We start from the raw sequence: 12,686 nt of genomic DNA on the forward strand, positions 1-12,686 counted from the left end.
TTTGGTGTTATGCTTTTACCAACAATGTTACATGCTTTTCTTTTAAATGTATCTGCTGTTATATGTATGTTTAAATAATTTTGTGATTTGAAAAAAATTCCCGATGATTCTTTTATGTTGAACCTACAGAAAGGATGTAACTAAATTTCTCATTGAACCTCTGAGCTTCCACAGTGTGACTAACTGTGATGATGATTATAATATTAAATTATCGAAGGATTTTAAAGCAGGGGACTGGAATGGTCAGATTTGCATTTTAAAAAGGTCATTCTGGCTGCAGTGAATTGAAGAGTAGAATAAGGCTAAAGGCCAGGAATATTAGGGTTATCCAGGCAAATGGTGAGACTGGATCTGAACTTGGATATTGGGAGTTGAGTTGGTGATTTTATTGTATTTGGGGTTGCGGAGAAGTTGCATAGAGGATAAAATCTAGGTTTCTGGCTTGTGCCTTTCACTGAGGTGGGGATTCCTGTGAAGGAGTGGGATTTTATTTTTATTTTGTCAAGGAGGAGGGATAGAGGGGTTAATTTGTGACATGTTCAGTTTAGGTGACTGTAGTTCTGTCAGATGTAGATGACCATTAGGCAGTTGGATTTGTGGTTGAAGCTCAGTATCAGGTTCTGGGTTGATAGTAGTAGATTTTGGAGGCAAAATCATACAGAAGGGAGGAGAAAAGGTTTTAGGATGGAAACCCAACATTTAAATTACAGGTAGCGTTGAATATTTAAATTAGTAAATTACGTGATTAAGTTCCTTAAAAAAATCTTATTCCGGTTTAAGCATTAACAGTGAGATTCACTATGTAATATATGAATTTTTAACAGTTATTTTCCTTAGTTATTTTAGTAGTATATAGTTCCTGAGGGAAATTGGATAAACTTAGATTTTTTTTTTTTTTTAACAAGTACCTCAATAGAAGTTAGCAATATAAACTCCCATCTTTCCTAATCATTGGGATTATACTATGTGGAAGTTTGTTCAGTCTTTAATAATTGCAGAGAAATGTAGGAGGTTTGAAAATATGATTTGCCAAGAATATCAAGGTTTTTAGTTGGAGTGATTTTTGGTTATATTAACTCAGTTTGAAATAAATATTAGTCAAAGACTTTTCAGACATTTTAAAAACCTCAATATTGGCTTAATGTATTGATTCCTACATCTAGAACTGCTGTCTAGAGTGCTTGCCTTTGCTCTAGACACCTGTAAAAGCACTGCCTAATGGATATCACCACCTTGATTCACATTTCACAAACACTTCAATCCAAACATTTAGGAAACAAAACTCCTCCTGCCTCTTTTCCCCCCAAAAACAGTGGAGAGAGAGCCGGGAGACAGAAACTGCAACAAAATTCTTCCTCCCGATTTCCTACCTTGATTGATGGCACCACTCTTTCCTCATGAAACCTTCAGGAACCTGGGAATTGCCCTCCGCTTCACTCTGTACTTCACTGCCAACATCCAGTCTGTCACTGCTTTGTACATTTTCCCTCATGATATTTCAGGTCATTCCTTATTACTTTTTGTTGCCTCTATCTTATTTTAACTCAAAATATCTGTTTCTTGGGCTTCTGTAATGCTGAGTGGTCTTCTTGCCTTCTGTCTTCTGCCTCTTGTCATGCCTTCCAGTTGATTCTCTTGACTGCTGTTGGAGTAAGTATTCTAAAATGCTCTTTTAGTCATGCTCTTTCACTTGCAGGGAAGAGACTCAAGTTACCTTAAGTAGTGAAGTGCTTATTGATGGGAACCATACACAAGGGAACCCAGGAAAAGTTAAACAACTTGCTCTCAAGAAAAACAAGAACCTAATAAAACTGCTCTCAAGAAGAACAAGAACCTAATAAAGCTGGAGATTTCACTCCAGTGCTCCATTGTTAACTTGTCCTAGATACCCTTTCTTTCTTCTCCAGTTTTTCCCCCGTGTCATAGCTTCCATTTATTCCTAATTTCTGCTCCTTATAACTACTGTGTGACCCCCCCATGCCAACATCTTGCCTCCTGGCTGCAGTTGTTTTAACTTCAGCTCCTGTTGCTAACCTCTTCCTTTTCCCTAGGATTTTCGGGTTTGAATTCCCAAGAAACAATTTCTTTGGCTCAGCTCTTTTTCTCATTTATTGCTAACAAGTCTGTGTACTTAGGTTATGTCACCACTCTTGGCCATTTATTGTTGGCTGTGTGTTTGTATGTATATATGGGTATCGGGAAAGATCGTAATGGTGGAAAGTATGGGACAGTGTGCAGGCTAATTTACTGCAAAATGGGGTTGTGAGCATGGCCCACACCATAATTTTGACATGTATAGTAGAGATAAAAATCAAATCATGTCCTTTCCTATTGAACAATCTTCAAAAAAGCTGTCTCATTGTTTTCAGGATAGAGTTTAAACTGTAGCATGGCATGTGTATGAGATCATTCATGATCTAACTCTTAATTCTCTAGCCTTTCTTCGCTTGCTGTCTTCCTTACGTACTTTAATCCACTCTTACTGACTTTAGGCTTCCTCTCAGGTAACGTGCTTTCTCTCTTGTCTTTTACATTTGATGTTCTATTTCCCTGATTTCCACTTTCCCCTTTCTTTGCTTGGCTAATTTCTGTCTGACCTTTAGGATTCAGTTCAGATGTATATTCTTCGGGAAGCTTTCCTTTACCCCTTTCAGATTAAGTTAGGTACCATTCTTATGTGCTCCTGTAGCACATAGTAATTACTTCTATCATAGTCCTCTAATGAAATAGCTTAATTACTTATCTGTTTTCTTCACTAGGGTTTGACTATTTTGGTAAGAGGGATGATACCAGTGCTCTTTAGTGAGACAAATTTTTAGATTGAGCATTTTAAAAAATATAAGTTAAAAAAAATAGGGTCTCACTGTGTTGCCCAGACTGGTCTTAAACTCCTGGACTAGAGCCATTCTCCCGCCTCAGTCTTTGAAAGTGCTAGGATTACAGGCTGAGCCACCGTGCCCAGCCTAAAAATATAAGACTTTATAAATTATAAAATATACAAAAAGTACACAGCTGGTAAATATATAGCTCAGTGAATTTTCACTAAGAACATACCAGTGTAACCAACATCTACATCAAGATACAGAATATCACTAGAACTCTACAAGCTGCCTCATGCCTTCTTCTAGTCACTAATCCAGCTCATAGAGGATTTAATTTACATGGGAAACCCTTTAACATATAGGTTTCTGTACCTATTTTATGTGTATCTTTAGACGTACAAGGAGTATAGGTATTGGAATTTTGATCCTGTAGAAAGAACATAGATAATTTATGTTATAGAAACAATTGTGGCATAGTTTCATACAATAGACAAGTTCAAAATAACATAATACTACTAAGGTTTATTTGTGAGATGTTATATTTAGGTAGGTGTTCTTGTTTATACATTTAATATGATTTTGGAGTGGCAGAAAATAATATGATAGAACAAAGTATATTTGCTGAAAATGGCATATGAATTATGAGTGGTAAATATGCTTAGGATAGGTATAGTAAACATGTAAAGCACTTTCCAAATAGTGTTAGGCCTCTGGGTTTTAATGTGAATTATGTTGCTGGCATATTTTGGCAGGGGGGTCATCCAGCGGGCAACTGAAGTGTAATTTTACATGTACAGTGAGGAATGGACTAGCTGTCCTGTCATAGACAGCTGGCTTGCTAAAAATTGTGTGTGTGTTTTTTTTTTTTTTTTTTTTTTTTACAATTAGCAATAATTTTGGAGCATACTTTTTCTCAGTTTTGATTTTTCTTAAACTGTAAGATTGTGTAGCTCTTTGAATATATAACTATATTCTTTTAAATATTCTTTTTCCTTAGATAGGCTTTTATATCTGTGAATCTTAAATCCATTAAGTGGAGAGAATATGGATTCTCAAACCTAGATTTCTTTTTTTTTTTTTTTTTTTTTTTTTTTTGAGACGGAGTCTTTCTCTGTCCCCCAGGCTGGAGTGCAGTGGCACGATCTCGGCTCACCGCAACCTCCACCTCCTGGGTTCACGCCATTCTCCTGCCTCAGCCTCCCGAGTAGCTGGGAATACAGGCGGCCGCCAACACACCCGGCTAATTTTTTGTGTTTTTAGTAGAGACGGGGTTTCACCGTGTTAGCCAGGATGGTCTCGATCTCCTGACCTCGTGATCCGCCCGCCTCAGCCTCCCAAAGTGCTGGGATTACAGGCTTGAGCCACCGCGCCCGGCTTTCAAACCTAGATTTCTAACAGACCTGGATTCAAGTTCTAGCCTTATAACTTTTGAACTGTCATTTATGGGCAAGTCAGTTAACATTTGAGAGCTTGTCAGAATTTTCATCTCTCAAATGGGGATAATTGGGAGGCAGAGGTGGAGGCAGGAGGATCAGTTGAGCCTAAGAGTTTGAGACCAGCCTGGGCAACATAGGAGACCTTGTCTCTACAAAAATGACAAAATTGTTATTAAATAGCTGAGTGTGGTGGCATTCACCTATGGTCCCAGCTACTTGGGAGGCTGAGGTGGCAGGATTGCTTGAGCCTGGGAGGTCGAGGCTGCAGTGATCTGTAATCATGTCATTGTACTCCAGGCTGGGCAACAGAGTGAGACCCTGCCTCAAAAAAAAAAAAAAACTGGGGGTAATATTTGCCTCATAAGATTATCATTGGAGTTAAAAAAATTTTTATGTAAAGCACCAAGCATATAGCAGGTACTCAATAAGTCTTCCTTTTCCCTCTTGAATACGTCTATTTCCTGTTTTATTTCTTCTTCTTTTTTTTTTTTTTTAAGACAGTCTCACTCTGTCACCCAGGCTGGAGTGCAGTGGTGTGATCTCGGCTCACTGCAACCTCTGCCTCCTGGGTTCAAGTGATTCTCGTGCCTCAGCTTCCCAAGTAGTTGGGACTACAGGTGCACGCCACCATGCCCGGCTAATTTTTGTATTTTTAGTAGAGACAGGATTTCACCATATTGACCAAGCTGGTCTTGCACTCCTGACCTCAAGCGATCCGCCTGCCTTGGCCTCCCAAAGTGCTGGGATTATAGGTGTGAGCCACTGCGCCCAGCCTATTTCTTGTTATGTTTAAATATGAAATCAATAATTTTTTTTTTTTTGAGACGGAGTCTCACTCTGTTGCCCAGGCTGGAGTGCAGGGGTGCCATCTCAGCTCACTGCAAGCTCTGCCTCCCGGTTTCACGCCAATCTCCTGCCTCAGCCTCCCGAGTAGCTGGGACTACAGGCGCCTGCCACCACGCCTGGCTAATTTTTTGTATTTTTAGTAGAGACGGGGTTTCACCATGTTAGCCAGGATGGTCTCGATCTCCTGACCTTGTGGTCCGCCCGCTTCGGCCTCCCAAAGTGCTGGGATTACAGGCGTGAGCCACCACACCCGGCCGAAATCAAGAATTTTAGGAATTTCACTGTGTGGCTTTTAGAATAAATGGCTAATCAAAGTTTGTTGCTAAAAGAAGCAGATATTAGGACAATCTGTCTATTAGTTGTCTTTCAAGTGTGATTATTTTCAGTTAAAATATTTCTTGTGGCATTGGGGCATTTAAAAAAAATTTTGAAAAAATACTGCAAAGAAATGCTTCTCTTGATGTCTTAGCATATAAGATTAATGGATTTTAGAATGTATTTGATTCAGTGTGAGTTATCATAACAAAATGTGTTTGTTTGTCAATGACAAACATTCCTTAAATAATTGACAGATTTTAGTACTATTGGTGTTTGTAGTGTGTAAGTATTTGTTTGAAATCTGTTTACTTTTATTGATGAGATGATTGTGGGCTGAGTAATCTCTGGAATTTTCTTTTTTTTTTTTTTTTGAGACGGACTCTTGCTCTGTCTCCCAGGCTGGAGTGCAATGGTGCAATTTCGGCTCACTGCAACCTCCGGCTCCCGGGTTCAAGTGATTCTCCTGCCTCAGCCTCGCAAGTAGCTGGGATTACAGGTGCCTGTCACCGTGCCCAGCTAATTTTTGTATTTTTAGTAGAGATGGGGTTTTGCCGTGTTGGCCAGGAAGGTCTTCAACTGCTGACCTCAGGTAATCTACCTGCCTTGGCCTCCCGAAGTGCTGAGATTACAGGCGTGAGCCACCACACCCGGCCTGGAATTTCCTTTTTGTTTTTTTCTTGAGACAGTGTCTCACTGTATTGCCCAGGCTGGACTCAAGCTCCTGGGCTCAAGCAGTCCTCCCACTTCAACCTCCTGAGTAGCTGGTACTACAGATGTGTGCCACTAAGCTGCCTGGCTAGATTTTTTTTTTTTTAATGTAAGGGAGAAAGTTCTTAGGTGACTGTGTGGAGATGTTTGTAAACGATTTTTAGATTTTTTTTTTGCCTTATTTATTTATTTTTTTGTGAGACAGAGTCTTGCTGTGTTTCCCAGGCTGGAGTGCAGTGGTGCGATCTTGGCTCACTGCAACCTCCGCTTTCCAGGTTCAAGTGATTCTTGATTCTTGTGCCTCAGCCTCCCAAGTAGCTGGGATTACAGGTGTGTGCCATCACACTCAGCTAATTTTTGTATTTTTAATAGAGACAGGGTTTCACCATATTGGCCAGACTGGTCTCGAACTCCTGACCTCAAGCCGTCCACCTGCCTTGGCCTCCCAAAATGCTAGGATTACAGGCGTGAGCCACTGCACCCGACCAATATTTTTGTCTTATTTTGCTTTTGCAACTATTTTCTTTTAGTTCTCTTTCTTCCCTCCCCTACTGTTTTATAATTAAGATCTTAAAGAAATAGAAAAGTTGGAAGAGAACACTAATGTCTACCAACTAGATTCAAAAGATAGCATTATGCCATCCATATTTGCTTTATTGTTCCCTATGTGATTGTCTGTGTGTGTGTGTGTGTGTATTTTTTTTTTTTTTTTTTAGACAGAGCCTTGCTCTGTCACCCAGGCTGGAGTGCAGTGGCATGATCTTGGCTCACTGCAAGCTCCACCTCCCGGGTTGACACCATTCTCCTGCCTTAGCCTCTGGAGTAGCTGGGACTACAGGCGCCCGCCACCACGCCTGGCTAATTTTTTGTATTTTTAGTAGAGATGGCGTTTCACTGTGTTAGCCAGGATGATCTCGATCTCCTGACCTCATGATCTGCCTGCCTCGGCCTCTCAGAATGCTGGGATTACAGGCATGAGCCACCGCACCCAGCTGTGATTGTATATATTTTTGCAGAACCTTTTGAAAGTAAGTTGCGGCTGGGTGCTGTGACTCATATCTGTAACCCCAGCACTTTGGAAAGCCAAGGCAGGTGGATCACCTGAGGTCAGGAGTTTGAGACCAGCCTGGCCAACATGTGAAACCCTGTCTTTACTAAAAATACAAAAACTAGCAGGGCGTGGTGGTGGGTGCTTGTAATCCCAGCTATTCGGGAGGCTGAGGCAGGAGAATCACTTCAACCTGGGAGGTGGAGGTTGTGGTGAGCCAAGATTGCACCATTGCCCTCCAGCCTGGGTGACAAGAGCGAAACTCTGTCTCAAAAAAAAAAAAAAAAAAAAAGCTGCATGTATTGTGACAAGTTTACTGCAAAATGCTTGGTATATATTTTCTAAGAAATACATATTTTTCATATCACCAGTGTGCTATTACCAACACCTAAGAAAAATAATACCCTAATTTAATATTGAATTTATATTTGAATTTTCCCAACTGTCCTGAAAAATGTTTTTTTTCAAGAGAACTCAGTTAAGTTTTTGCATTTCATTTGATTATCTCTTTTTAGTCTCTCAATGTAGGAAGTTCCTTCCCACATTTCTCTTCCCTATGACATTGAAATGTCTTTGAAAAGACCAATCATCTTGTAGAATGGCCTGTTTTCTGGAGTTTTCTGATTGTTTCTTGGATTGTTTAACTTGTTCTTCTGGTGCTTGTATATCCTGTAAACTGGAAGTTATGTTGTAAAGGATTGAATAGATTCATATTAAAAAGTTTTGGCAAGAACACTTCGTAGGTGATGTTGTATATCATGTTGTGTATTATGGGAGGCACATAATGTCAGCTGTCCTGCCATCAGTGATGTAAGTTTGATAGGTTTAAGGTGGTGTTTGCTTATGTCTCCATTTTAAAAGTAAATTTTTTCTCCCGTTATGTACAATAATCTGTGGGACTGATACTTTAGTACCATACAAATATTCCATTTCTCAGTATTCTTTCTCTAATAATTTTAGCATCTTTTTTGATCGTTAGGTATGTAATTAAGGATTGCAAAATGGCGATTTTTCTAATTCTGTAATTCTTTTTCATTTATTAGTTATTCTTCAGTTAATAAGAGCTTTGTAACCTTTATCAACTGGGAGTGAAGAACAGTTCCTATTAAAAGAGAACAGTAAATGCTTAATTTTTTCCTTAATTTTTAGAGGGAGGATTTGTGTAATACTCATCTACAATAGTAGCAAATGAGGTTTTTAATGGTCTCATGACTTTTGTTGTATTATAGTCATTTGCAGACATTGTTTTTGTTTTGATGCTCAAATTGTCTCAAATAAGGGCAGTGGGAGCTTCTTCAAACAGGTTCCTGAATTATTTTTTCCTGAACCCATTAGTCTTTGAATGATTCCTTACTCTTGGGTACACGATATCTTGGCTCACCATGGGCTTTTCCTGCTTTAGACTTGGAATCAGCAATTTCTCCAAGAAGCTTGGTCTTCTTACAGTGGAGGATTGTATTTATTTATATATTTATTCAATTAAAATTTTTTTTTGGAGAGGAGGGGCAAAGTCTTGCTCTGTCGCCCAGGCTGGAGTGCAGTGGCACGGTCTTGGCTCACTGCAACCTCTGCCTCCGGGGTTCAAGCGATTCTCCTGCCTCAGCCTCCGGAGTAGCTGGGATTACAGGTGTGCGCCACCATACTTCGCTAATTTTTGTATTTTTAGTAGAGACAGGGTTTCACCGTGTTGACCAGGCTGGTCTGGGACTCCTGACCTCAGGTGATCTGCCTGCCTCAGCCTCCCAGAGTGCTAGGATTACAGGCATGCGTCACTACACCCTGCCGAGATTGTATTTAGAAACCAGTATTTAGATGCTAAGTATGCTCCTTGTTATTGGGCTGTCATTGAGACTCTGACAGGAGGGAGTAAAAAGCATGATGTCATCTTGATAATTCTTACTCAGATTTAACATTATAGGTTTCTTCCTTCTCTTCTCCCTAGTCTTCTTCCTCCTCCTCCTTTTAGTTTGTTAAATTATTTTTATTTTAATCTCCTTTATGTTGAAAATCATAGTTTTTATTAACATTGGTGTATGTTTTTTCTAAGTATTTATAGTTTCAAAAATAAATGAAAGTACTCAGTGAGACTCAAAATTTCTTTGCATTTCTTTTTGTCCTTAGACTGTATCCTACTAAGAATGTACCTATTGTAAGTAGTACTATGTTCAAAAGTCACTTGAAATAATGATTTTCTCAGTTTGATTGTTACCAGTTTGATATGCAGTTAGGTCTACTTATTTTATTTTAGGATTTGCTTTTCCTGTTTTTAGACTTAATTTGGCTGGGTGCTATGGCTCATGCCTGTAATCCCAGCACTTTGGGAGCCTAAGGTGGGAGGTTTGCTTGAACCCAGGAGGTTGAGGCTGCAGTGAGTGACCTGTGATTGCGCTGCTGCAGTCCAACCTGGGTGACAGAGTGAAACCCTATTTCAAAAAAATAATTAAAAAAAAAACCCTTGATTTTATTCTTTGAATATGTAAAGCACTTACATAGTTCAGAAAGAGAAACCATATAAAAAAAAGGATTCTTATTTTCTTTGTTTTTAGAGATGAGATCTTGCTCTGTCACCCAGGCTGGAGTGATAGAGCAAGTGCAGTGGCACAGTCATACATCACTGCAGCCTTGAACTCTTGGGTTCAAGCCATCCTCCTGCCTTAGCCTTCTGAGTAGCTAATACTATAGGTGCGTGCCACTGTGCCTTGCTAATTTTTTTTTTAATTACATTTTATTTTAGTAGGGATGGGGTCCTGCTATGTTGCCCAGGCTGGTTTTGAACTCCTGGCCTCAAACAGTCCTCCTGCCTCAGCCTCCCAAAGTGCTGAGATTACAGGCATGAGTCATTGTGCCTGGCCAGGAATCTCATTTTCATCCCCATCTTTTTCATCCTGTTTTCTCACTCCTCGATACGTAACCATTTTTGTAAGTCTTTGATTAATCATCCTATTTTTCTTTCAAAAATAAAATATATGTATTCTCTTTTCATATGCTAAAGGTAGCATACCATATATTCTGTTCTGTACCTTTTCTTTTTTTCCACTTACTATATGCTGGAGAGGACTTTGTATTGGTACATAAGATGTTTCTCATTCTTTTTTACGGAGACACAATAGTCTATTATACGGATGTACTATAGTTTTATTCAGTGAGTTTGGTTCTGAAGGATATTTATGTTTAATCTTTTGAGCTATATATAAGTAATACATATTGAATAAATTGATTAAGAAATAAAGCTTTCCCAGCCGGGGGTGGTGGCTCATGCCTGTAATCCCAGCACTTTGGGAGGCCGAGGCGGGTGGATCACCCGAGGTTGAGAGTTCAAGACCAGCCTGACCAACATGGAGAAACCCCATCTCTACTAAAAATACAAAATTAGCCGGGCGTGGTGGCACATGCCTGTAATCCCAGCTACTAGGGAGGCTGAGGCAGGAGAATCGCTTCAACCTGGGAGGCGGAGGTTGCGGTGAGCCAAGATCGTGCCATTGCACTCCAGCCTGGGCAACAAGAGGGAAACTCTGTCTCAGAAAAAAAAAAAAAAAAGCAAGCGCCTCTGCCCGGCTGCCCCGTCTGGGAAGTGAGGAGCGCCTCTGTGTGGCCGCCCCGTCTGGGACGTGAGGAGCGCCTCTGCCTGGCCGCCCCTTCTGGGACGTGAGGAGCGCCTCTGCCCGGCTGCCCTGTCTGGGAGGTGAGGAGCGCCTCTGCCCGGCTGCCCCGTCTGGGAAGAGGAAGTGAGGAGCACCTCTGCCCGGCCGCCCCGTCTGGGAAGAGGAAGTGAGGAGCGCTTCTGCCCGGCCGCCCTGTCTGGGAAGAGGAAGTGAGGAGTGTCTCTGCCCGGCCGCCCCGTCTGGGAAGTGAGGAGCGCCTCTGCCCGGCCGCCCCGTCTGGGAAGTGAGGAGCGCCTCTGCCCGGCCGCCCCGTCTGGGAAGTGAGGAGCGCCTCTGCCCGGCCGTCCCGTCTGGGACGTGAGGAGCGCCTCTGTGCGGCCGCCCCGTCTGGGAAGTGAGGAGCGCCTCCACCCGGCTGCCCCGTCTGGGAAGTGAGGAGCGCCTCTGCCCGGCCACCCATCGTCTGGGATGTGAGGAGCGCCTCTGCCCGGCCGCCCCGTGCGGGAAGTGAGGAGCCCCTCTGCCCGGCCGCCACCCCGTCTAGGAAGTGAGGAGCGTCTCTGCCCAGCCACCCCGTCTGGGAAGTGAGGAGCGCCTCTGCCTGACCGCCCCGTCTTGGATGTGGGGAGTGCCTCTGCCTGGCTGCCCCGTCTGGGAGGTCTACCACAGAGGCCAGAAGCAATGTGGAGGCTGGACGTGGTGGCTCACGCCTGTAATCCCAGTACTCTGGGAGGCCGAGGTGGGTTGATCACTTGAGGTTAGGAGTTCGAGACCAGTCTGGCCAACATGGTGAAACATATGAAAAATACAACAGACAAACCAACCAACCAAGCGACAACAAAACAGGTCTACCCTGGAGTCATACTCTAATTTTTTCTATTTTCCTCCCTGTCTGATCCTTTATCCCACTTTCTTTTTCTTCCTCTTCCTTCTCCTTCTTCTTTGTCAAATAGAGGATTGAGTTATTATCATTGATCCATACAAAGTCCCTCTCTCATTTATTTTCTTTAATTCCCACCCCCCATTTCTATTCCCCGTCTTTCCATGTGCAACCTTCCTAATATGTTTGATATACATCTTTTTGTTTGTATGTACTTTTAGAAAATGTTTATTGTTTTGTGTGCAAAAAAAAAAAATTAATAAAGGTCAAGACAACAGTCCAACATAAAAATAAATAAATAAATAAATTCTTTGAAAAAAAAAAAAAGCTTTCCCAGCATTTCGGGAGGCTGAGGCAGTAAGATTGCTTGAGGCCAGCAGTTTGAAACCATCTTGGGCAACATAATGAGACCCTGTCTCTACAAAAACAAACAAAAAAACTAGCCAAACTATAGGTGTGTGCCTGTGGTCCTAGCTACTGGGAAGGCTGACATGGGAGGATCACTTGAGCCCAGGAGTTCGAGGTTACAGTGCGCCATGATGATCATGCCACAGTAGTAGTCCAGCAGCCTGGGCAATAGAGCAAGACCCTGGCTCTTAAAAGAGAAAAAAGGAAAAACAAAAAAGTGTTTTTCCCAAGTAACTGAGAAGGAGCTGATTTTTTCCAGAAGAGTCTTGTAGCTTTCAGAAGTATCTTTGTTCTGTTTTGTTGTTGTTGAGATAATTTTAGGAAAAAAACAGTAGATACATTTTGGTATGGTGCCTAAGTCTGAAGGGACAGGAGATGATTTGCCTGCTTTATTTCACTGTTTCCTGACTCCTTCAATCGTTAGAACTAAAAAAAAGCCCATGTCTTGGATGTTTTCATGTAAGGATACATTGTATCTTCACTGGGTTTTCCCCAAAATTCCCCTCTTATGTACATCTTATGTACCATTTCCCCTTAACTTTAACCTTTGTTCTTTCTCTTTTTTTGTCTTAAATCTCAGATTATGTATAGCATTCTAAGCATTTAATGTACAGCTTC

At 41.5% G+C, this 12,686-nt stretch overlaps 1 protein-coding gene across 4 annotated transcripts in view; it reads left to right on the forward strand.

Moving 5' to 3' along the window:
* Positions 1–12,686, forward strand: part of MYO9A (myosin IXA) — a 300,242-nt gene that overhangs the window by 2,449 nt on the left and 285,107 nt on the right. The window lies entirely within an intron of this gene.

This window comes from Hylobates moloch, unplaced genomic scaffold (assembly GCF_009828535.3).
Source record: "Hylobates moloch isolate HMO894 unplaced genomic scaffold, HMol_V3 SCAFFOLD_14, whole genome shotgun sequence".
Taxonomy (NCBI): domain Eukaryota; kingdom Metazoa; phylum Chordata; class Mammalia; order Primates; family Hylobatidae; genus Hylobates; species Hylobates moloch.